This window comes from Phyllobates terribilis, unplaced genomic scaffold (genome assembly GCF_046119375.1).
Source record: "Phyllobates terribilis strain yellow unplaced genomic scaffold, ASM4611937v1 Scaffold_3__8_contigs__length_932513732, whole genome shotgun sequence".
Taxonomy (NCBI): Eukaryota; Metazoa; Chordata; class Amphibia; order Anura; family Dendrobatidae; genus Phyllobates; species Phyllobates terribilis.
In genome coordinates, this window is record NW_027362763.1 from 928,578,223 (window position 1) to 928,604,629 (window position 26,407).

Consider the following 26,407-nt stretch of genomic DNA (forward strand, 5'->3'; position numbering starts at 1 on the left):
CGGGAGTCATAGAACTGGGATAGTAGCAGGAAAACATCCAGCAATCCTCGGAGGAGGTAGGATATGCGCCAAAACGCTGACAACCTCAGGCCAAGCTGCTACTACATACATGCGCTTGCATTCCAAGAAAACAAAGCAGATGCGAACTTGTATCATCATTATCATGGTCCTCACCTTGGCACTCTCAACTCCCCTGATGGAGAAGCCAGGGCCCACCGGAGGAGTCTGGTTCTCTGGTGGACTCGTCCAATGCTGCCCTAAAGCAGGCCGGGCTAAGAAAAATGTGTGGGGGATGTTCCAAGGAGAAATAGGGGCGGCTGGGGACCGTTTATGGACACCCAGCTGCCCCCAGGCGACTGGGGACCGTGTGTGGACTCCCGGCCGCCGGGCGGCTTGGGACTGAGTATGGATACCAGGCCGCCAACGCAGCCATGACGCGGTGGCCAGATTCCGCCTCTACATGCCTAAAAGGCCCAATTTCAAGTGCAAGCAAGCAGTATGGTATTGCAGCCTGGTGTGGGTGGGTGGTTGGCTGAATTTTTGCGCTTGCATTGCAAGGAGTGGGGGAGGTACAATTGAACAGTGCCCTGGGACAAGAACTTGCACGGGGATAGTTGCAAGTCTGCATCTTCTGATGCGGCAAGGATGACTTCTGATGGGCACACTTTTAGGCAGTGACCTGGGTGTCAGAGATGCTTCCAGGGGTCTTCCCCATGCTGTTCCCATGTCTTTTCAACACTGTATGCATGTGTCACACAGCACATGGCCAGATAAGGTTGTAAAATGTTAAAATGACATTTTCCCAGTGAATGCATTTGTCACGGTTGAAAGCAATACAAAAGTGCAAAAGCGCATAAAAAATGCTACTTGTGAACATAGCCCAAGGTGTGGAGGAGTATTTTTTTTTTGTTACTTATTTTACCTTATACACAAGACTTTACCCTGGAAAGGAACTTCCTTAACATATTTCACAGGAAAGCAGTTTCAGTTTCGTTTTTGAACGTTTTATTGTGAGCCCTTAAAAGTGGCTTAATACCTCTGACCACGTTGTTGACAGCAGTGACCTGGGGGTCAGAAATGCTTCCTGGGGCGATCCCCATGTCATTTGAGCACTGTCACTATCGTTTTAGGCACTTGTTAGGCTTTTAAAAGACTGCCGGGGGTGCAAAAATGCTCGGGTCTCCCATAGACTAACATTGGGCTCGTTGCTCGGGTCGAGCACCTGAGTATCACGGCGAGCTCGGCCCGAGCTTCGAGCACCCGAGCATTTTAGTGCTCGCTCAACACTAATAATTGTGTGTGTGTGTATGTATGTATGTATGTATGTGTGTGTATATATATATATATATATATATATATATATATATATATCTATCTATCTATCTATCTCCATATCAAGCCCACTACGGCCCAGGGAAGTTCTAATCCCTGTGGAGATCATAAAAGTAAAAAGGAAGGGAGGGGATGGTAGATTTTTAGATCCACTCAAGGAGATTAAAGTTGATATATGTAGATTTAATATATAGATGGTCTTCCCCCAATGGGGAATCTCCAACTTGGAGGTATAGAGAAGACATCCTCTCAGCAATAAATCCTCATATGACAGGACATGGGGGGAGGTAGACCAAACAAGTACCAGGCCAGGCAATGCATAGAGAGAAACGCGTGGTGGGGCTTCTACAGGAAGCATGTATAGGAAAGCTGCTCATTTAGCCCCTTAGGGGCCACAGATTTTAATCTGAAAATCCATTGAGTTTCTTTTCTGAGGATTATCTTATTAAGATCCCCCCCCCCCCCTTGTTTTTGGTCTTATACATTCAATCATATTAAATGATATTTCTTTAAGTCATCCACCATGTATCTCATTCATATGATGTGCAATGGGGGTGTCACGCTTATTCCTAATGTCTCCTAAATGCTCGCCTACCCGCACTCGTATCTCCCTAGTGGTTTTACCCACATAGTCCTTTGGGCAAGTACATGTCGCTTTATACACAACCCCAGACGACCTGCAATTGCCAAAATCTCTCAAAGAAAATTGCCTGCCAGTAGTTGAGCTGGTGAAGGTTTTGCAGACATTCATCCATTCGCACCTACTACAGTTGCCATATCTGTAATACCCACAAGGCTTTCTGTCTAGCCAAGTGCCAGGTTTGGTTGGTTTCTGATACACGCTATGTACCAGGCAGTCACCAGTGGATTTACCCCTTCTTTATGTAATACTCGGGACAGGGGGGATTAAGTCCTTGACATTTGGGTCTGATAACAAGACCCCCCAATGTTTCTTAAGAATTTTAGACACCCTCTCTGATTGATTATCAAAGGTGCCTATTATTCTTAGAATGTCCTTCCCCTGGGGTTTATCTTTTTTTTAAAATTAGCAAGAAGTGACCCTCTGCTCCTACCCAAGGCCTCTGAATAGGATCTATCCAGGACTTGGGACGGATATCCCCTTTCATGAAACCTATTGTATAGATCTGTGGCCTGTTCTCTAAAAGTTCCGATATTACTACAATTTCTCCTCACACGTAAAAATTGGCTTTTTGGAATGCCACGCTTTAAGGCCTCGGGATGGTGGCTTTCCCACTTCAGAAGGCTATTTGTTGCAGTCGGTTTACAATATGTACATGTACTGATCGATCCATCCTTCTCCTTCCTTATTCTCAAATCAAGGAAGGCTATATTACCAATCTGGCATTCATATGTGAAGCTAAGTCCCAGTCCGTTGATATTAATAGTACCAATGAACCGTTTGAACTCAACCTCTGTACCAGACCAGAATACCAAAATATCATCAATATATCTGGCCCATAGGCCAATGTGTGGATGCCACCATTTGTCCTCCTCTCCAAAAATTGTTTCCTCCCACCAGCCCAGGAACAGATTGGCATACGTGGGGGCACAAGGACTCCCCATTGCCGTGCCCCTGAGCTGGTGGAAGTACTTATCAATAAAGTGAAAGTAGTTGTGAGTGAAGGTAAAGCGCAGCAAGTCCTCTACCAGTCTATTATGGTCATTGCGTTCAACTGCCCTCGTTTTTAGGAAGTGTCCCACCGCCTGTATTCCTGCTTCATGAGGGATGCTGCTGTAGAGGGTCTCCACATCAATGGAGGCTAAATAGGTGGTCTCCTCCACAGCAACACCCTCTAGTTGGGTCAAGAGATGTGATGTATCCCGAACATAGGATGGCAGAGGTTCAACAAATGGGCGCAAAACTTTATCAATATAAATGCCAATATTTTGAGACAAAAGACAATAACAGCAACTATCTGGCGGCCTTTTAGCAGGTTAACTCCTTTATTGATCTTAGGAAGAGCGTAAATAGTGGGTATTGTTGGTATATCGGGCTTAAGGTATAGAAATTCATTATTTGAAATTAGACCTTTTTCTTTTGCCTCATCCAAAATAGCAATCAATTTTGAGGTATAAGTACTGGTCAGATTCTTTGGGAGGACTTCATATGTGTCTTTGTCTTTCAATATCGTCTAACACAATGTAAGATATTTGGTATGATCCAACAGTACAAGGTTACCTCCCTTATCTGATGCTTTTATTATCAGATGTTTGTTATTTTCCAGTTTTCTCAAAGCTTGTGATTCCTCAGTGGACAGATTAGAACATTGTCCACTGTCTCTTGGAATTTTACACAAATCTTGTTCGACCAGATACGTAAAAATATCAATGCTGGTAATCTCATTATTCAGAGGCATCCTTGTACTGGTCCGTAAAAGGCCATTTCCCCCTTACCCTTGCTTCTTCCCTAGTCCCTTCCTGTAGGAGTCCTGTTAATGCTCGATAGGCCTCGATGTCATCATCTACCAGCCCCAGTTGGTGGCATTGCTCCCGGTCATGGTTTTGAAAAAATAATTTCCATTTTAAATTACGTCCAAAGATGATAATATGCTTGACCCAATCAAAACAGTTGAATGGGTTGGTTGGCACATAGTTTAGCCCTTTCTGAAGGACCGAATATTCTTCCCTTGAGAGTTTATGCGAGGTCAGATTAATAATTTGGCCCTTATCCATCAAGGTCTTTTTCTCAGATCGTAGTTTAGAGGTGCCCTCCTTCCTAAAAAAGACAGTTGTGAGGTAGAAGTAGATGAGGATGGTGAGCATGTATCTATGTCCGTGTTTTGGGGAACATCTCTCCATGCGGCCCCCTGTCTTGGTCTGTGCCTTCCTTGCCATCTGGTCTTAAAAGGTCTGCCTCCACCACGTGAGAGTCTTCCCCTAATTTTATCTCCTCTTTCAGTATCTGATGTTTCAATATCTGATGATGAAGCATCAGTTGTGGGTCTCGGATCAAAATCGTAGGCCTGGTTCTCTTTAAATTCAGCCAGATCACGCGTAAATTGGTTATGTTTTCTCTCTTTGAGAATAGATTGAAACTTCTCAACAGAGGATTGTAAAGAGTTTTCTTTTCTATTAAAATCTAGATCTGCTTTATATTTTTGGGCTTTCTCTATTAATTCGTTCAATTTTTTAGTCGAGTCCTCTAGTAATATTTTTTTCTCCTTGAGGAGGATTTCCATAAATCTAAATGAGGACTCGACTGATTCTTTTGCCCAGACTGCCAATAATTGAGTGCTGGCAGTACGAGGTGATGGTTGAATCATAATTCTCAGTCCTTTTGGTACAATACGATTCTTTATATAATTTTCTAGGCCTTTTATTTCCCACCAGGCTTTTATATTAGATTTACTGTATATGATGAGTACAAATCTTTAAAGAGGGTTTTTGAGGAAGGACTCTCACTGCTCTCATATGGGGCTCCAGTCATTGAAAACACCTGATTGGCCTCCTCCACCCACGTCTCTGTATTTATTGGACCCGAGAGGAAGCTTGCCATCCTCTAGAATAAGTTTAAACGTACCAAAACTCTATTGGGATAGAGGTAACTAGAATATGTGTAAACATGAAACAACCTCTAAAATCATAATTTTTATTCTGATTCTTTTTTAAAAAACACCAAAAACCCTTGTGATGTGCGAATAAGAAAATACATGAATATATCAAGATCCGTCCAATATCCCTTAGGGATTATTTAACATTGAGTCAAAGAATATAAATAGATAACCACACATAGGCCAGTAAAGTCTTAAACATGATAAGCATTCATATACAATATAGACTTAAAACTGCCCTATCTTAAAAAGCCTAGTATACAAGTCTGGCGCCCCCATTCAACGGTGGCTGTTCTTCACTTTCCCTACTAGACCCTGATAATGTGAGTTATAAACAGGTAATGAGTGACTGCCTACTCTAATACATTTTTTCATACTGTGCTAATAGATAAATGACAGACTTATCTCATATTCTGTAAATCACCCCAACGCGTTTCCCTTTCCTGTAGGTTCATCAGGAGGCCAAATGTACAGGACTCCAGAAAGTCATGAGTAGAGATGTAGCTCAATGGAGGATGTGGCAGACTCTACGGTGGCCACCTTTTCCTGGGTGGGCCTGACTCCTTCACCAGACACAGTATGACTGAGATATTCGATCTGTTTGCGAAACAGGTGGCACTTCTGGGGCTTCACCTTTAGGCCATGACTCTGTAGGCGACTCAGTACTTGCTCCAGGCGCTGGAGGAGCTCCTCGAAGGTGGCGGCATAGACAATTATGTCGTCAAGGTAAATCCGTGTCGCCTCGAAGTTTAAATCGCCCAGGCACCTCTCCATCAGACGCTGGAACGTCCGGGGGGCGTTATTCAGGCCGAAGGGCATCCGATTGAACTCGAACAGTCCCATGGGTAATATGAACGCCGTCTTCGCATGGTCATGTTCGGCCACGGGCACCTGCCACTGGCCAGATCCAAGGAGGAGAAGTATGTTGCCTTCCCTAAGGCCGACAGGGATTCTTCGATTCGGGGTAGTGGATAAGAATCCCGTACTGTACAGGCATTCAGTCGTCTATAGTCCACACAGAACCACAGGGTCCCATCTTTATTCCGGACCAGGACAATCGGGGCTGCCCACGGACTCGGACTCTCCCGTTTCACACCATTCTGTAACATATGGGCTAGCATCTCCTTACCTTCCCAGATGTATAAAGAGGTTATCTGCCAGTATCTCTCCCGCACTGGGGCAGCGCTCCCCGTCGGAATCTCGTGGGTAATGGCTTCGGTGCAACCAAAATCATCCTCATGGCGAGCAAAGACTTCCTGGTACCGCTCCAGCAACCTGCTGCACCTGTCGAGGTGTAAGTCCCGTCAATTCAGCCCGCATTCGTTCTAGGATTCTTCGTCCCCCCTTCGCACTAGCCCAGTGGGATTCTGGCGGCACGGTGACCGCCAGAGTCCAGGGGTCTCCTCGTACAGCGGACAGCTGTACCACATCAGGTCACACCAACTTCTCTGGCATTCCCAGAATCTTGGCTATTTCCGCCCTGGGAGGGAGTGTGAGATCATCTTCGCCCAGATTAACAGACCGCACTATAACATTGCCACCCCGAATGGTGGCCAGTGTCTGAGCCACCAAGAGTCTGGGGGGTACTTTGTCCATCGATGTTGGTTCTATCTGAACTTCGACCCCCTCAAGAGGTGTGCGGATAACGTGAGTACAGTTTGTCCGGGCGGTAAGGTGTTCACCGTAGCTGCTGGCACTATTATTTTCCCCAGGATCTTCCCTTCACTCGACATCTCCTGAGCATGGGCAGCTCGGATTAGTTGTTGAAAGACCCTCCTTTGGGGGGTTCGCGGGTCCCACTGGTCTAGAGGAATCTCATTCGGCTCACTAATCAGGATTTGCCCGATCTCTTTCAGCACATTCATTTCGAGGGTCACCAGGGGTCCATTTCCGATTCCCCCTGCGACCAGGACGACTCCTTTTTTCCCCACATCTTTTCCACACACTCGGATCTTCATCCACACCATCCCTGTGACCGGGATGGGTAATTGATTAGCTGCCGTGAGTCTAATTACTGGTCCCCATTCAGGCCGTGCTATCTCTGGAAATCGCTGTTGGAAGTAGGCTTCTGTCATCGTAGTCATCTGGGATCCCGTGTCAATCAGGCAGTGAACAGCCTGACAGCTTATTTCGGCCCAGACAGTCGGGCTGGTGGAAACCAGGTCCTTGGGACTTCCTCTTTTTCTTTCCCCTTACTCAGACTGCGGGCTGTGTCCACCCAAACACGGAGCCCGCTAGTTTAACGGCTGCCGCGACAGGGGCCGCCCTCAGCTAGCACAGTCCGTGGCGTAATGTCCTGCACCTCCACACTTCCAGCAGGTCGTGTCTCTGTCTGTGTAGGGCTGCTTTACTCCCCTACGGAACTCTCCTGCAGAGTGGGTCCTGAATTAAATTCTTTCCATAACAGGAGCAATTGATCTGGGTATCTCTGGTGTCGTGGCAGGGGTCTTCTTGAGACTGGACCATTCATCCCGCATCTCCTGTATCTCCTTTCGCATCTCTCGAGCCCATTCCGGTTCAGCTGCAGGTGGGGTGGTTACCTCGTTACTCCGGACCATCCCTGCCAGGGCCGTCACCCCCATCTCCTGCTCTCTCACACGTGCCTCCACCCCCACTTCTAGAAAAGTCATACGTGGGTTGGCGCGCAGGTGCTCCCGCAAGGCATGCTTCAGCTGCACATCCCTGAGGCCTGCCACAAACTGGACCCTTAAGATCACATCAGGGGGGCCCATTCCCAAATTCCCCATGTCGTCTTTTCTAGTGATATAGGCATGCACCCTCTGTAAGGCATTAACATATTGCGTCACAGTCTCCCCCTCCTGCTGCACTTGGTGAAACTGCCGTATCCTCAGCTCTCCTACATTGGTGGGATCCCCATGCATCTCCTCCAGTATCCGTACCACTTTTTCTACAGTATCCCAGTCATGGGGAGGGCGGTACATCAGGGATTGTCGGGCCTCGCCGTCCAGGGCCAGTAAGGCTATTTTGGCTTGCATACCTGGGGTCATCGGATGCATACGTAACATACTCCTAACTCTCTCAATCCAGTCCCACAGCATCATATTGTCCCCGGTGAACTTTGGGAGATTGCTGAGCATGGCCCCCAGCGGCAAGCTAGATTTAGGGGATACCAGGATGGACTGCTCTGCAGTGTCTGTGTCTAACGACTACGCCAAATGTAACACAGGTACTTTAAATGCAGCGACACAAACACAGAGCAGCCAATACAGGGTTAATAAACAGGGGAAGTTTATAATAACAGGGTAAATCTCCACGCAGGGAGTATCAGGGGAAAATATGGGGGAAAACAAGGGAAGTAGCAAGTAAAAGTCTTTCACTGACGGTTCACAGTTTAACTAGATATAGCAGAGCCGAACCGGTTGTAAACGACAGTTTTTACACTTAGCTGACTCTTTTCCTCCACAAGGCAGTTGCCAGCTGATGCCAGTGCTGATTTCTTCAGGCGTCCCCGCCCAAACAATGCTCCATCTTCTGGCGGCAGCGGGCGGTCTCCGGTTTCACCCACTGAGCCCCTAGTCCATAACACGGCACCTCACGTGCTCGGCTCCACAGACCCTGCGTCTCTTCTCCCTCTAGTCGGCTTGACTCCTCCGGTCCACTGCACTCAGCGCTTATCCCAGTCCTGGAGCCAGGAGCCTGGACCCTCTCACACTGCTCTCCTGAGCGGGACCCAGCTCCGCTTTCCTCGTCTCTTCCTCTCTCTACCCACGTCACCAGTCTCTCGGTCACCTGACCTCCCAGCTCTCACTCTGGACACGCCCCCAGCTTCCCAGTCACCTGACTCCTGTGCGCGCAGTCTGTCTTCCCCCTGCAACCAGAGGCACGGCCCCGGCAGTTCTGGATCCCTTGCTCTGAAAGTACTTACATCCCGGTCTTCCCCCTTACGCAGACATGCACGCACACAGTACGCAGACATGCACACACACAGTACGCAGACACGCACGCACATGGTAAGTATACATACACACATGCACATGGTACACAGATATGCACACATCCATTACGCAGACACACACATGCACAAACAGATACACAGATACGTACACATACAGACATCCGTACATATTTGAACACATTCTTAAAAACACATAAAACAGACATAAATATATATATATATATATATATATATATATATATATATATAATATATATATATACACATTAGAAAATATTAAATATGGGGATTGGGGAATCTAGCGACAAGCCTCACTTACCTGCCCCTTGTCCTGTGTCTGGTCCAGCTGTGCAGGGTCGCCGGCTTGTCTGATGGCCATCACGGGCCATCAGAGGGACTCACTCGCCGTCGGGGGCCCAGACCGCCCCCCCCAGCATCTCCGCAGGGAGGATCTCCGGCCGTGTTTGCTGTCACTTCATCGGGGCCCCACTCCGACATCCCCCGCTCCGCCAGCGTTGCTTAATTGCCGATGCTTCATCAGGGCCCCCCTCAGGCATGGCTGCGCGCAGTGCGCTGTGCGGCTGGTCTGCTAGTAATGATGCAATGATAGCAGGGGCGACACAAGCACAATTAAAGGTGCAGTGTCGCCCCTGCCGTGTCATTACTACAATACACAGCCAGCTCACGGGCCCCATAGCAGTCGCGTGGCCTGCCACCATTGGTCAGGCAAGTTTGCTGGCCAATCAAGCACAATGATACTGTTGTTTTTAAACCAAGTATTGGTACTTTTGGCAGTGTGGACAGGTGTCAAGTCCTGCTGGAGAATGAAATTTACATCTCCAAAAATCTTGTCGGCAGAGGGAAGCATGAAGTGCTCTAAAATTTCCTGGTAGATGGCTGCGCTGACTTTGGTCTTGATAAAACACAGTGGACCTACACCAGTATATGACATGGTTCCCCAAACCATCACTGATTGTGGAAACTTCACACTAGACCTCAAGGAGCTTGGATTGTGGCCTCTCCACTCTTCCTCCAGACTCTGGGGCATTGATTTCCAAATGAAATGCAAAATTTACTGCCATCTGAAAACAACACCTTGGACCACTAAGCAACAGTCTAGGTCTTTTTCTCCTTGGCCCAAGTAAGACACTCCCGGCTTTGCTCAGTATATAACTTTAGTAACTCCCCTCTCCTGCTATCTGACCACCACCTTCTTTCTTTCTCTGTCAAGAATTGCTGCCCCACTCAGGACACCCCTATTTATCACAGATACAGAAATTTACGTGCCAGTAATACCCAGCAGCTTATGAACAATCCAGTCATCTAAAGCTCTGATCTCCTACCTCTCCTGTCCAAACTAAGCATTGTCACATAATAATAAGGCATTGGAAAGTCCCTAGATGAAATATCACCTGCTACATGTAGAACAAACCAACACACATGACGGCAACCCTGGCACACGCTGCAAACACATTTTCTCCAGGGTTGTTCAAGGTATTCCAATCGCTTTCAGCAGAAGACTTCATCCACCAATAGTTCAAGCTAAAAACGTATAACTCTGCTCTGCATCTGGCCAACAAGTATACTTCACTGCCCTCAACACATCACTACTCGACAATCCAAAATTACTCTTCAAAACTTGCCACTCCATCCTGAGCCCTAAAGTACCGGCCTCTGTCACTTACCTCAGCATTGATCATCTGTCCACTTATTTCCCAGAAAAAATTAACCATATCCGTCAGGACATTTTCACCCTATCCACTCATAGCTTGGATCCCCTTCCCCCCACACCTCACTTTCCACCTTTTGAACTTGTCACAGAAGAAAAAGTTACCAGGCTCTTTGCTTCTTATCACATAACAATCTGCACCAATGTTCCTATTCCCTCATATCTCCATCAGTCACTCTCTCTGGCTGTGACTGCCCATCTAACTAAAATATTTAAACTCTGTCTATATTTTGGTATCTTTCCCTCTTCATTCAAACATGCAGTCATTATCTTTCAAAGATCGCAGCCAGGAGGTGGGGGGGATGTACAGTACAGACCAAAAGTTTGGACACACCTTCTCATTTAAATATTTTTCTGTATTTTCATGACTTTGAAAATTGTACATTCACACTGAAGGCATCAAAACTATGAATTAACACATGTGGAATTATATACTTAACAAAAAAGTGTGAAAAAACTGAAAATATGTCTTATATTCTAGGTTCTTCAAAGTAGCCACCTTTTGCTTTGATGACTGCTTTGCACACTCTTGGCATTCTCTTGATGAGCTTCAAGAGGTAGTCACCGGAAATGATTTTCACTTCACAGGTGTGCGCTGTCAGGTTTAATAAGTGGGATTTCTTGCCTTATAAATGGGGTTGGGAACATCAGTTGTGTTGTGCAGAAGTCTGGTGGATACACAGCTGATAGTCCTACTGAATAGACTGTTAGAATTTGTATTATGGCAAGAAAAAAGCAGCTAAGTAAAGAAAAACGAGTGGCCATCATTACTTTAAGAAATGAAGGTCAGTCAGTGCGAAAAATTGGGAAAACTTTGAAAGTGTCCCCAAGTGCAGCTGAGGCAAGAAATCCCACTTATTAAACCTTACAGGGCACACCTGTGAAGTGAAAACCATTTCCGGTGACTACCTCTTGAAGCTCATCAAGAGAATGCCAAGAGTGTATAAGTGTAAAAGCCAAGTATATAATTCCACATGTGTTAATTCATAGTTTTGATGCCTTCAGTGTGAATGTACAATTTTCATAGTCATGAAAATACAGAAAAATCTTTAAATGAGAAGGTGTGTCCAAACTTTTGGTCTGTACTGTATAATACATTTTTCTCACAATTTTCACTTGTGTGTTCAATCATTGCTTTTTATGGTCATGCGTTTTATATGTCACATGTATCGTCTGATTCTTATCCTTGCACATTGCAGTTTATTGTGCCATCACATTGCACAGACCAGATATCTATTTATATTTATTTTTATTAGCTTGATATTGGTCTTTATTTGTCATTTATTATTGCACTTTGCACTGCTGCACCTTTTATTCTGCATCTCTCTCGGAGCCCTGTGTTCACACACATTCCTTTCAAATATGTTTTTATATTTTTATATATCATTATACATATTTCTTATATGGGAAGGGTTAAATGTATACTGATATTTGATAGGGGTATTATCCCCAATAGGTTTTCTCCTATGCATATGTTCTTTTTACATGTATGATAATATATACACCCTTACGTCTATGCCTTTGTTTTTAAGATGCTGCTGTATGTGCCTGATATTGGATGCTTCCTGTTTTATGCTTACCCTGTATTTCCAGCAGTGTGCGCTCACCTCGCCTGGTCCGGCCAGGTTTCCATGGTGACGCATCTGTGTGCCTTGCTTCTCCCCACCCGCACCATAACGGGTCTGGTGTGGGCGGGCGGAAGTGACGTTGGACGTCTGTTCACGGTTTCCTGTCATCGGACGCCGGGGAGCTGAGCACCGGATACAACCACTGTGGGTAAGAAGCACTATAAAAAGCCCCCCAAGACACTCTGACATCACCCCTCGGAGGAAGCACTACGCGAAACGCGCGTCAGGGGTGCTCCTTTGGCTGCCATACACGTCTCTTCTTATATACCTTCATGGTGATTTTCACCTTACTTGGCATTTTGTGTCACTTGGCTCTGGGATGATTTGACTGCATTTTCTATTGTGTTGTGGCCACTCTTCTACAAATTTGCTTGGCAGATATCTGCTTTGAGGGTACATATGATTTATTTTGTTCTCCTCTTCAGCAATGACTTCTTTGTTTCTTTATCAGGAGTGAAGCTTTTTCAGTGGATATTTTCTTGTTGCCCACATATGTGCTATTTGGCAGAAATTTGCCTTGGGGATATTGTCCTTTTTGCTTATTGCCTCCAATGTTTTTCTTTTTTTTTTAGGTAGGATTATATTCCATCATATATGCATAGATGTAATAACTCTTGTGTGGAGCCTCTTCTTTATTGTACATACCAAGATATTTAGTGACTACTAATGCTGTTTCATATGACCTATTCATATGGTTTTGCCTATGTTTGCCACTCTCCTTTTAAAGTCTTTTATGTTTTGTGAAATATTTAATAAAGATTTTTGTGATTTCTATATATGGCTCATATCTCTATATGTTTGTTGGATTTTGGTGATTTTGTGTAAGGAGAGCCTTTGATGTTGGTCCATTGGGTAATTATTGCTTCTGTATTTTTTACAGAGTGGTTTGTGGCCAAAATGGACATTAAATCCAGTGATCAGTCCTGGTTGTTCCGAATTGATACGCTTTTTTTTTTATTCCGAATAATTCCACAGGAAGTGGGTCCAATTTAGAGATTCAGAATACCATAAGATACCTTTTAAAAAAGTGAATGAAAATATCGTGGAACAAGGCATCATTGGAAAACTATCTTGAAAAAAGCCTCATTCCCAGAGGTCTACGCATAAAAACAATGCCATCATTTCCCGTTGATGATAGTACGTTCCAAAATAGATGGGAAGAAGTATGCAATTTATGCTCAACATCGCTCATTGAATTACTTATTGGTCTAAATATAAGGAATCTGGAAACCATAGAGGTGGAGATTGAAGCCAATCAGGTGAAACTAAAGGAAGCTCTTTCCCCAACCAGCTTGGAGATTTTCAAAGCTGACATTGAAAAACGGTTTTTGGTATGGGAAAAGGAGGTACAGGATGGGAAGATGAAAACATTTCAACGTGATTTTCAAGATTATAAATCAAATGCAGTATATAATTGGCGTCAAACCAAATCTGAAAAGCGTTCAGCATCCAGTATTTCCTCCCACCTATCTATTACCTCAACTGATTATTAAAATGAGTCCAAACATGGTGGGGCAAGATATTCATTGACTTTCAAGACTTTCAAGACTTTCAAGACTTTTTTCATCCTTATTGAAAAAATGACCTAGTATGGAATGGACAAGGCAACTGTTAGGTGGATTCATAACTGGTTTAGTGATCGGACTCAAAGAGTGGTCGTAAATGGCTTCACATCCAGTTGGATGAATGTCTCAAGCAGGGTACCACAGGGCTCTGTCCTGGGTCCTGTATTGTTCAACATCTTTATCAATAATTTAGATGACGGAATTGAGGGTAAACTCATTAAATTTGCAGATGACACAAAGCTAGGAGGGATAGCTAATACTAGAGAAGAGAGAGAGGATTCAAAAAGACCTAAATAAACTGGAGAGGTGGGCAGCTACTAACAGAATGGTTTTTAACAGGGAAAAATGCAAAGTACTACATGTGGGCAATAAAAATGAAAAAAGCATATACAGAATGGGAGGAATAGAGCTAAGCAACAGTACATGTGAAAAAGACTTAGGTATACTAATAGATCATAGACTGAACATGAGTCAACAGTGTGATGCAGCAGCAAAAAAGGCAAATACAATTCTGGGATGTAGTACCAGAAGCATACAGTCTAGATCACATGAAGTCATTATTGCACTTTACTCCTCTTTGGTCAGACCTCATCTGGAATACTGTGTCCAGTTTTGGGCACCACATTTTAAAAAAGACATCAACAAACTGGAGCAAGTTCAGAGAAGAGCAACCAGAATGGTGACTGGTCTGCAAACCATGTCCTTTGAGGAACGGTTACAGGACTTGGGAATGTTAAGCTTGCAAAATGTTACGGATCTGGGTGGTGGAACCTCTGTGCTGCGGTGCAAGGAGGGACCCAGAGGGGTGTAACTAAGTATCAACCCGGACCGACCCTGGTCGTACGGTGACTAACGACTCCGTGACCAGGGAGAGACCGAGCAGAGGGACCAGGTGCTACTCTGGGGACGACCTTGTAAGAGAGCAGGTCACTCCCACGGGTCAGATGGCTGAGACTGACCGATACTGCTGGTGGGCTGAAGAGAGGTCCGGGTAGATGAACTGGCAGAGACAGCAGGTGATAGGCGGAAGTCTCTAGGTAGGCTGTCTGGTGATCACGGCAAGTGACAGGCGGGAGCCTCCGGGTAGGCAGACAGGTGGACACGGCAAGTGACGGGCAGGAGCCTCCGGGTAGGCAGACAGGTGGTCACGGCAAGTGACAGGCAGGAGCCTCTGGGTAGGCATACAGGTGGTCACGGCAAGTGACAGGCAGGAGCCTCCGGGTAGGCAGACAGATAACAGGCAGGTGCTTCCAGGTAAGCAGGCGGGTGAGGCCCATAGACAGACTGGCGGACTGAATGGAAGTCAGACTGTCGGGCTGGAGAGTAGTCAGGCTGGTGGACTGGACTGATAGTAAGGCTGGCGGGCAGGACTAGTAGTCAGGCTAGCAGCGGGACCTGAGGGCTAAAGCAGAGGTTAGGACGCTGTGCATCAACTATTGCTCGGGCCCCTCCATTTTGGAGGAGGTGCCTTATATATGGGAGGACCTCCGGCAATTGTCCGGGGACTCCGTAGGGCAGCGCACGCAGCCTCTTTAAGAGGAAGGGAGCGCGCGCCCTAAGCACAGTGCCCGGGAAGCTGCGCACCCCGGTAGCAGAAGCAGGAAGAGGAGCGCTGGAGGACGCCGGGCAGGGTGCACAGTGGTGAGAGGGATGGTGTCTCTGCCTGGCAGAGGGCAGAGACACCGATGCTACAGTACCCCCCCCTTTATGCCCCCTCTTTTTTAGGCCAGAAAGACATTTTTCAAGAAGAAGCGGGGCATGAATGTTCTCCCTGGGTTCCCAAGTTCTCTCCTCTGGGCCAAACCCCTTCCAATCCACCGGAAAAAAAATTTTTCTCTTACCCTCTTGGTGGCCAGAATATTCTCTACCTCAAAAACGTCCTCAGCAGAAACCGGAGCAGGGGGAGTACCTGAATTTTTGGAAAAAGAATTAAACACAACTGGTTTGAGGAGAGATACGTGGAAGGAGTTGGGAATCCGTAAGGTGGCCGGGAGATTTAGCTTGTAGGCCACTGGGTTGATTTGTTTGAGGACTTCAAATGGACCGATGAACCGAGGACCCAACTTGTAGGAGGGAATTTTGAGCCGAACATGTTTGGAGGAGAGCCAAACCGTGTCTCCCGGACGGAATTGAAGCGGATCCAGACGTCTCTTGTCAGCATATCTCTTCATCCGCTCGGGGGACTGAAGAAGTGCGAACCTAGTATTCTCCCAAATAGTAGAAAATTCGCTGACCAGAGACTCCGCGGCAGGGTTGTCCACAGAAGCGGAGACGGGAAACGGAAACCGGGGATGTTGACCATAGACTACAAAGAACGGGGACTTGGAAGTCGATTTGCTTTCATGGTTGTTGTAGGAGAATTCGGCCCATGGTAGGAGGTCCACCCAATCGGTATGGTGAGCATTAACAAAGTGCCGGAGGTAGCTGGTAAGGATCTGGTTGATACGCTCCACTTGGCCATTGGACTGTGGATGGTAAGCGGAAGAGAAATCCAGGGTGACATCCAGCAGCTTACACGTAGCTCTCCAGAAGCGTGAGGTTAATTGAACTCCTCGATCCAACACAATGTGGAGGGGTAGGCCATGGAGACGGAAGATGTGAAGGATGAAGTCCTTAGCCATCTCCGATGCAGACGGGAGACCAGGCAGAGGGATGAAGTGGGCCATTTTAGAAAAGCGGTCGACGACCACCCAAATGACTGTACAGCCGGCAGAAACAGGGAGATCTGTAATAAAGTCCATAGCAATGTGTTGCCAAGGGGCAGCAGGTACGGGAAGAGGCAGGAGGTGACCGGCTGGAAGATGTCTGGGAACTTTGTTGCGGGCACAAGACGAACAGGCCGAGACGAAGTCTACCACATCCTTGCGCAGGGTGGGCCACCAGTAATGCCGGGAAATGAGCAGAAAAGTTTTCTTCTGACCGGCATGGCCGGCTAGTTTAGATGAATGACCCCAGTGAAGAATCTTCTCCCGATCAGGAACTGCTACAAACGTCTTACTGGGTGGGAGAGGAGTCAGATCTAAGGGGGCCATACTCATTACTTTGGAAGGGTCGATGATGTGCGTAGGCTCCTCCTCTATATCGGAGGACAGGAAGTAACGGGACAAGGCGTCAGCTTTAACATTCTTATCCGCCGGGCGGAAATGTAGAATAAAGTCGAAGCGAGCAAAGAACAAAGACCACCGGGCCTGACGCGGATTGAGTCTTTGGGCATTCTGGAGATATGCTAGGTTTTTTTGATCAGTATAGATGATCACTGGGTATAGAGCCCCTTCAAGCAGGTAACGCCACTCCTCCTGCTCCAATTTGATGGCTAGCAGTTCTTGGTCTCCTATGGAGTAGTTGCGCTCAGACGAGGAGAAGAGTTTGGAGAAGAAGCCACAGGTTACCATTCTCCCGGATGAAGATTTTTGGGTGAGCACCGCTCCGGCTCCGGAGCAGGAAGCATCAACCTCCAGGAAGAACTGTTTGTTGCAATTCGGACGGTGCAGCACTGGGGCAGAGGAGAAGGCTTGCTTTAAGGAAAGGAAGGCCTCCTCGGCTTCGGGCGGCCATACCTTGGGATTTGCTCCCTTACGAGTGAGCGCAGAGATGGGAGCAGTCCGAGAAGAGAAGTGCAGGATGAAGAGAGGGTAGTAGTTGGCGAAGCCCAGGAATCGTTGAATCGCCTTCAACCCCTCCGGACAGGGCCTTTTTAAGACGGCAGAGAGCTTCTCGGGGTCCATTCGTAAACCTGTCTGGGAGATAATATAACCCAGGGTCAGAAGAGAGGTCTGCTCGAAGAGGCACTTCTCAAATTTGGCATAGAGGTGATTCTGCCTGAGTCTAAGCAGGACCTGACGAACATCCCTCCGGTGTGTGGGAAGGTCCGGAGAGAAGACCAAGATGTCGTCCAGGTACACCACCACGCAGGAACATAGAAGATCACGGAAGATGTCATTGACTAATTCTTGGAAGACGGCGGGAGCATTCCAGAGACCGAAGGGCATTACACGGTATTCATAGTGACCGTCCCAGGTATTGAATGCCTTCTTCCACTCGTCTCCTTGATGGATCCGGACCAGGTTATACGCCCCACGTAGATCCAGCTTGGAAAAGATCCTAGCGCCCTTAAGGCGGTCAAACAACTCGGAGATGAGTGGCAGGGGGTATTTGTTTTTGACCGTGATTTAGTTAAGACCCTGATAGTCTATACAGGGGCATAGTGAACCATCCTTCTTCTTGACGAAGAAGAATCCGGCTCCAGCCGGGGAGGTAGATTTCCGGATGAATCCCCTAGCCAGATTCTCCTTAATGTATTCCGACATGGCTCGGGTTTCGGCCGACGACAACGGGTAAATACGCCCACGGGGTGGAGTGGCACCGGGTACCAGGTCGATCGGGCAATCATATGACCTATGAGGTGGCAGTGTCTCTGCTTCCTTTTTGTTGAAGACATCTGCATAGGACCAGTAAGGTGCCGGTAAACCGTTTAGATTAGCCGGGGTGAGGGTCGGACGAACCGGGCGGACCGGGACCAGGCAGGTCTCATGGCAATCCTGCCCCCAACGGAGAACTTCACCGGATTGCCAGTTCAGCACGGGTTCATGTCTCTGAAGCCAGGGTAGACCTAGCACTAGGGAGTGAGAGAGACCGGAAAGCACATGGAAGGAGATCCTCTCAGAGTGCAGCATTCCCACCTGCAGGGTTATAGGTTCTGTGACGAGCAGGATGGTCACCGGAAGGAGTCTTCCATCCACGGAGGCGACTGCCAATGGTTCAGCCAGAGGTTTGGTGGGAATGTGATATTTCTCTACCAAGGACTGGGAAATGAGGTTCCCAGCAGCTCCGGAATCTAGGTGTGCAATTTCAAAGTAGCGGTTCTCTCCCCAGCAGATGGAGACAGGCAAAGTCAGGGAAGGAGAGGGTTTACTTTTGTCTAGGACGACCTCTCCGAGCGGTCCTAGACACTGGCGTTTCCCGACTTCACCGGGCAGGTACGGATGAAGTGCTCCTTACTGCCACAATAGAAACAGCTCCCCTCGGATCGGCGTGACTCTTGGCGAGATTTGACCATCTTGGTCTGGTCGACCTGCATAGGTTCGGGCGAGCGTGCCCAGGGAGTGGCTAATTGAGAAACAGGTCTCTGGAAAGTAGGAGCAAGGCGAGGAAATCTTCGCTCCCGGGCAGTCTCTTTGGTACGTTCTTGGAAACGGATGTCAATTCGGGTGGCTAGTGACACCAGGTCATCCAGGGTGGTAGGAATGTCCCGACCGGCTAATTCGTCCTTAATCCGTCCAGAAAGACCCTCCCAGAAGACGGACACCAAAGCCTCGTTGTCCCAGGCAAGCTCAGAAGCGAGGGTACAGAACCGTATGGCATATTGGCCCACGGTGAAACTCTCTTGGCGGAGACGTAGCAGAGAGGAGGCTGAAGAGGATTTTCGTCCTGGTTCATCGAAGACTTTCCGGAAAGCAGCGAGGAAAGACGATAGGTCGGACACCAGGGGATCCCCTCTCTCCCACAGGGGATTTAGCCATGCCAGTGCTTCCCCAGTGAGATGGGACATGATGAATGCCACCTTGGCCCAGTCGGAGATGAACTGATGTGCCAAGAGTTCAAAGTGCAGGGTGCACTGGTTTATGAAACCTCAAGCTAAAGCGGGGTTGCCCGCAAAACGTGGAGGTGCCGAGAGCCGAGGTCCATAGCCGGACGCCATAATAGGACTGGGTTGTGGTGCCATGGAAGCAGGCGCTACTTGACCAGAGACGGACACAGACGGGTCAGACAATGCGCCTAGGTGAGAGTTAACAGACCGCAGGAAGGACAGGACCGACTCCTGTTGAGCCCTCTGACGTCAGACCTCCTGGCGCAGGTCGAAGATTGCGGGGGTCTGGGGGCCACCGGGTTCCTTGGCCTGAGCAAACTGTTATGGATCCGGGTGGTGGAACCTCTGTGCTGCGGTGCAAGGAGGAACCCAGAGGGGCGTAACTAAGTATCAACCCGGACCGACCCTGGTCGTACGGCGGCTAACGACTCCGTGACCAGGGAGGGACCGAGCAGAGGGACCAGATGCTACTTTGGGGACGACCTTTGTAAGAGAGCAGGTGACTCCCAAGGGTCAGATGGCTGAGACTGACCGATGCTGCAGGTGGGCACAGCAGGCAGGCTGAAGAGAGGTCCGGGTAGATGAACTGGCGGAGACAGCAGGTGATAGGCGGAAGTCTCTAGGTAGGCTGTCTGGTGATTACGGCAAGTGACAGGCGGGAGCCTCCGGGTAGGCAGACAGGTGGTCACGGCAAGTGACAGGCAGGAGCCTCCGGGTAGGCAGACAGGTAACAGGCAGGTGCTTCCAGGTAAGCAGGCGGGTGAGGCCCATAGACATACTGGCGGACTGAATGGAAGTCAGACTGTCGGGCTGGAGAGTAGTCAGGCTGGCGGACTGGACTGATAGTCAGGTTGGCGGGCAGGACTAGTAGGCTAGCAGCGGGACATGAGGGCTGAAGCAGAGGTTAGAACACTGTGCATCAACTATTGCTCGGGCCCCTCCATTTTGGAGGAGGTGCCTTATATATGGGAGGTCCTCCGGCAATTGGCCGGGGACTCCTTAGGGCGGTGCGTGCGGCCCCTTTAAGAGGGAGGGAGCGCGCGCCCTAAGCACAGTGCCCGGGAAGCTGCGCACGCCGGCAGCAGAAGCAGGAAGAGGAGCGCTGGAGGACGCCGGGCAGGGAGCACGGCGGTGAGAGGGACGGCGTCTCTGCCTGGCAGAGGGCAGAGACGCCGATGCTACATAAAAAAGAAGACTGAGAGGTGACTTAATAGCTGTCTACAAATATCTCAAGGGCTGTCACATTGTAGAAGGATCATCTTTATTCTCATTTGCACAAGGAAAGACTAGAAGCAATGGGATGAAACTGAATGTGAGGAGACACAGATTAGATATTAGAAATTTTTTTTGACAGGGTGATCAATGAGTGGAACAGGCTGCCACGAGAGGTGGTGAGTTCCCCTTCAATGGACGTCTTCAAACAGAGGCTGGACTGATATCTGTCTGGGATGATTTAGTGAATCCTTCTTTGGGCAGGGGGTTGGACCTGGTGACCCAGGAGATCTCTTCCAACTCTACCATTTTATGATTCTATGATTCTATGAGACATGATCAGACACATCCTGTTTCATTTATGAAGGAGGGACTCTGATGGTCACAAAGCCTATTTTTACAGATCTATCAGGCAGCCCTTACTATTGTTAAAGGGCCAGCAGTTAGCCCTCACTATTGTTAGAGGACCATCAGTCGGCTATGCTTTGTTGTTCCAACTATTAAACAGTGGGTCTCCTATACTGTTATTGCATATGTAGTGACTGCAAGGGCTGCCAAAAATTTGGACGCATCCCAAAACCCCTTTGAAGAGACATAGAGGAGGGTCTCAGTAAAAAAATGCTCCCATTATAAAGGAGTGGGTCTCCTATAGTGGTAATGCCCATGCAGTGACTGCAAGGGCTGGCAAAAAAATTGACGCACTCCAATACCACTTTGAAGAGACGTAGAGGAGGTCCTCATTAAAACAAAAATTGTTACCATTGTTGAGGCGTGGGTCTCCTATACTGGTAATGCCCATGCACTAAGTGCATGGGCTGAAAAACATTTACCCTTGGGGGTATACATGAACATACTGTAAAACATACAGAATGTTACAGGGAAGCCTCTAAAAAAATTTTCTACGGAAGTCATAAACACCCTTAAAAAATGATCTGGGTGTTGCGTCACAGTCATCCTAGTGATACGGTGGTGGAGGATGAGGAGAAGGAGGAGGACAACAGAAAATAGACAAAATCAGGAAGTATATACCCATATCTGGGTGTAAAAAGGTGCATGGGAATAGACACCCTGGATTTGACTTTATGTTCCGCTGCTATCATCCGTTGGTGTTGAGAAGTCTGACCCAATCCAGCCCTTACAAGGGAGATACGTGGCACTCCTGAAGTTTTTGGGTGCTCAGATAGGGTTCCACTCCGCTTATAGCTACAACAAGAATCTGGCACTCCAAATTTCAGTGAGAAAATTTCAAAAATAATTTTTTATTATCATGATTCATCAAAATTAGGTTGACGTTTCGGCCTCATGCGGCCTTCATCAGAACTGTGGATATAATTAATACAAGTACATGTGAGTGTAAACTCAAAAGCTCAGCATATACAGAAAAAAAAATTAATGCATGAATCAAAGATGTAAGGTAATAGTTACAGAGACACTATGTAAAAAAAGAAAATCAATAATCAATCAAAGTCATTATTAATATAGAGGATAATGACTACATTCCATGGAAATGATATTCAGACATACGACAAAATGATAAACATAGCAGCAAAAGAAATAATATGTAAGACAATCGTTACCAAGGATCTGCCCAGTAGGTACAAGGAGAATCAACAAGTGGCTGCAAGAGAGAGTAAGATGGCATAAACACTATACACGTGTAAAAAAATGTATCATGACACTTATATGCAGCCTCTGCAGCTAAGCATTACTCACCAGGGTCAAAAAGAGAGACAGTATATTATTTTTTTTTTATTATTTTTATTTTTATTATTTATCATTTATTATTTTTATTTTTTATTATTATTTATTTTTTATATTTTCATGTTATTTTTTACATTTTCATTTTTTATTCCTTCCTCTTTGGTTATTCACTATTATTTCTTGTTTTTTTACTATTCTCATCATTTTCTTTATCTCTTATCCTTTCATTATCACTCCATTCTCTTATATTCCCATTTTCTACTTTTTATTTGCCTATTCTTTATATATAATTTCCCTGTCATATTCTGATTTGCCTTCGTTTATCCCTTACTCTATGGGCTCCTTTCTAACATCCTCTATGCAGCTGATAAGACCACATTTCATCCCCACCAATATTTTAATACACATTCCCCGTTATTCTGCCCGGTGCAATATCCTCATTCTTACTCCCGAGGAGACGCCGCACTACGCATCATGTGACCCCACTCAGAGCCCACCAATATGGCGCCGTGCAGCAACACTTTTCCTTCCTTTCACGTCACTTCCGGTGACGCGCGCTGAAAATTATCACGTGACCCCGCAGCGCCCAACCAGTGCGGTGTCCCGGAAGTGTGGAGACTATATATAAACATGCCTTACACCTGGGGCATACAGCGCATTACATACAGCACGGTAGTGCTTTTCTCCCCACAGCGCCTTCCACTAATATACTGTCTCTCTTTTTGACCCTGGTGAGTAATACTTAGCTGCAGAGGCTGCATATAAGTGTCATGATACGGTTTTTTACACGTGTATAGTGTTTTATGCTATCTTACTCTCTCTTGCAGCCACTTGTTGATTCTCCTTGTACCTACTGGGCAGATCCTTGGTAACGATTGTCTTACATATTATTTCTTTTGCTGCTATGTTTATCATTTTGTCGTATGTCTGGATATCATTTCCATGGAATGTAGCCATTATCCTCTATATTAATAATGACTTTGATTATTGATTTTCTTTTTTTACATAGTGTCTCTGTAACTATTACCTTACATCTTTGATTCATGCATTAATTATTTTTTTCTGTATATGCTGAGCTATGGAGTTTACACTCGCATGTACTTGTATTAATTATATCCACAGTTCTGATGAAGGCTGCATGAGGCTGAAACGTCAACCTAATTTTGATGAATCATGATAATAAAAAATTTATTTTTGAAATTTTCTCACTGAAATTTGGAGTGCCAGATTCTTGTTGTAGCTATAAGCGGAGTGGAACCCTATCTGAGCACCCAAAAACTTCAGGAGTGCCACGTATCTCCCTTGTATAGACTTACCCTTACGTGTTGCACCCTGGTACCTTTTGTTATATAATGTCAAGTGAAATATTCTCTTACAGTACGTCTGAGGTGGCTGACATTATTTCCAATGTAAATATCTCAAGTGAATTTTTGCAAATTCCTCCACATTAATTCCGTATACAGGATTATGAACGTGATTACAGACATATGATAAATCTAGAACTGCATACTGCAACAATAGCAGAATATCTCCAAAGCCCAAAGAATCCCCCGAGGTCTAAGGGTCTCATTACGTCCCACTATCTTCAAAGAAAACGAAGAATTTTGCAAGAAATTTGAACAAATTCTAAATAAATGTTCCATTGATCTTATGACTTTAACACTGGATTTTTTACAAAAATCAATAGTAACCAGTAAAGAATGCATTGAATCCATAGAATCGCAGTTATCCTCTTCTATGTCCAGTGAAGAGTTTAAAATAACGAAAGAAAAAGTTCAGACCGGACTAATCCAACACCGTCAGGAATCAGAAAAAAAGAAAAGATCGAAGTTCTTAAGAGACGCAGAGGACTAAAACAACAAAAGGGTTTACAGATGGCAAGACTCCTTTCCCATACGTGGCTCCTACCGAAGTCGACGAGACGTATCGGACACCACTTATTCCAGCTCGGATACAGATCGCCATCCACAGCACCAACGTCCGCCTTTTTTAGGAGACAAGAAACGCAGATACCAAAGAGGAAAACGAGAAGAGGTGGACAATGATTCAGGAGCACCATCAACGTCGATACAAACAAGATCACAGGTATGGAGACCCCATTAGTAATGAACATTTCATCCAAAAATTTGAGTCCTATCCAAATATCCCTTCTACAGAAGGGTCTCTCATTCTGTCCAACATACAAATTGGACACATTTCAATTAGATATGGACTTACAACGTTTTTATAGAACTTTACGATTGAAAGCACATTTTGACATAGATCGTATGATTACATCTGTCCCCACTACCACTGCCTCCACACCATTCAACCCGAATAATCTAGGCCTTAAACTGAAGAGTAGCTTCATGCCTCCTAAGAATAGCCCACCGGTAGAGACCTTTATTGGCCTGATCAGTCGGGAAGTTGACTCTTTTAGAAATGATATTTCTAGCGGTAATTTTCACTGTCCCACTAATATGTCCAATCCTGAACATTTGGCCCTGCAATCCCTGATTAAAGGTAAAGAATTAATCATAAAGCCCGCAGACAAGGGAGGAGCAGTGATCATAATGAATCTTAAAGACTATACGGAGGAGGTCACTCGTCAATTGTCTGATACCACTATCTATCAGCCATTAGCCTCCAATCCCACATCTCAAATAGTCTCAAAGATAAGGGCAACTGTTGATAGATTTTTAGGAAATGGTACAATCGACAAAAAAGTGGGCGAATTTCTAATTAATCATCACCCCATCACCCCGATCTTCTATGTGCTACCTAAAGTGCACAAAAAACTCCACAAACCTCCGGGAAGCCCCATAGTATCATCAACAGATTCCATCTTATCACCACTCAGTATTCTTCTAGAAAAGGTCTTGTCCCCCCTAGTTAGGAACACAAAATCATTTATTTTGGACACAGGTGACTTTATCAAGATTATTCAGACGATAAAATATGTACCCACTAACTCCATCCTAGTAACTTGGGATGTTAGTAGTCTGTACACTTCCATAAAACACCACAAAGGTTTAGAGGCAGTGGCAGATCTACTCTCTTGCTCATTTGCTAACAAGAAAAAGGTGGATTTCTGTATGAAACTCTTGAATCTTGTCTTAAAAGAGAATTTTTTCATGTTCAGTGATGACTTTTTTCTCCAGGTGTAAGGTACCGCAATGGGGTCCAATGTAGCCCCGCCATATGCCAATTGTTTCATGGCTAACTTTGAAGAAAAATTCATTTATGCTAATCACATCTTTCAACAAAATGCCATAATATGGCGACGCTATATTGACGATATTTTCTGCATATGGCAGGGCTCATTGGACTCCCTTCTCACTTTTCATGCCCAGTTGAATCAAATATGGCCTGAGTTACAATTTGTCCTTCATCATGATACCGAGTCTGTCAGTTTCCTGGACACAAGAGTTATTAAAAAGACCAATGGTGAATTAGAGGTGGACCTTTTTGTGAAGGAAACTGTCCGTAACAATCTGTTACAATTTTCAAGCTGCCATCCTAAGGCTACAAAAGAATCTATCCCCATATCCCAATTTAGCCGTGTAACCAGGATAGTTTCAGACCCCCAGACTAGAATTTCACGTCTGAACGAGATGGAGACCAAATTTCTCAATACGGTATACCCACAAGCCTTATTAACTAAAATCAGATCCAAACCAAACCCTCGTAGGACACAATTGGGGAAGAGAATACCTTTTGTACACACTTTTCACCCATTCATGTACAAGATACATAAGAGCATACGGAAATTCTGGCACATTCTACAGGATAGTACCCACAAACTGAGGAATTCAAATTACCTTTTATGCCTTGTTTCCGGCGACCTACCAACCTTCGAGATAGGTTGGTACGGGCGGACATTGGCTCTAGAAAGATACTTTCTAGACAACAGTTTCTACACACCCCCAAAAGGGGAATGTTCCCTTGTCTGCACTGCCCACAATGCAATAACATACAGAAGGGAGAAAAATTCTTTCATCCCCATACGGGAGAAGCCATCAACTTTACAGACTTCTATACATGTGACTCTTCATTTGTTATCTATGCCATAAAGTGCCCATGCGGTCTCGTGTATGTTGGTGAGACCACCCAGCATATACGAGACCGCATATCGCAGCACAAATCGAGCATTCGATGTGGGAAAACTTATTTGCCTATTCCTTTC